General features: G+C 25.1%; 1 protein-coding gene across 1 annotated transcript in view; it reads right to left on the bottom strand.

The window, feature by feature from the left end:
- Positions 1-223, bottom strand: part of EMH_0009810 (uncharacterized protein) — a gene marked incomplete at both ends in the record, with an annotated part of 2,318 nt that overhangs the window by 983 nt on the left and 1,112 nt on the right. The gene's annotated exons all lie outside the window — the stretch shown is intronic.

The following is a 223-nucleotide window of genomic DNA, read 5'->3' as shown; positions in this document are numbered from 1 at the left end:
CCTAAACCCTAAACCCTAAACCCTAAACCCTAAACCCTAAACCCTAAACCCTAAACCCTAAACCCTAATAGTCTAGAAGAGAAATAAATAAAAAACAAAAATGGAAAACAGAATAACAGAAAGAAAAAAAATAAAAAAAAAAAAAACAAAAACAAATCAGGAGACAGCAGTGAATATATAAACAAAAATAAAAATAAATAATAAACAAAAAAATAAATAAACA

The sequence above is a fragment of the Eimeria mitis genome, genomic scaffold (assembly GCF_000499745.2).
Source record: "Eimeria mitis Houghton genomic scaffold, Emh_scaff370, whole genome shotgun sequence".
In the NCBI taxonomy this organism is placed as follows: Eukaryota; Apicomplexa; class Conoidasida; order Eucoccidiorida; family Eimeriidae; genus Eimeria; species Eimeria mitis.
Note: the sequence above shows the minus strand (reverse complement) of the source record. Positions and strands in the feature narration are given on the sequence as shown.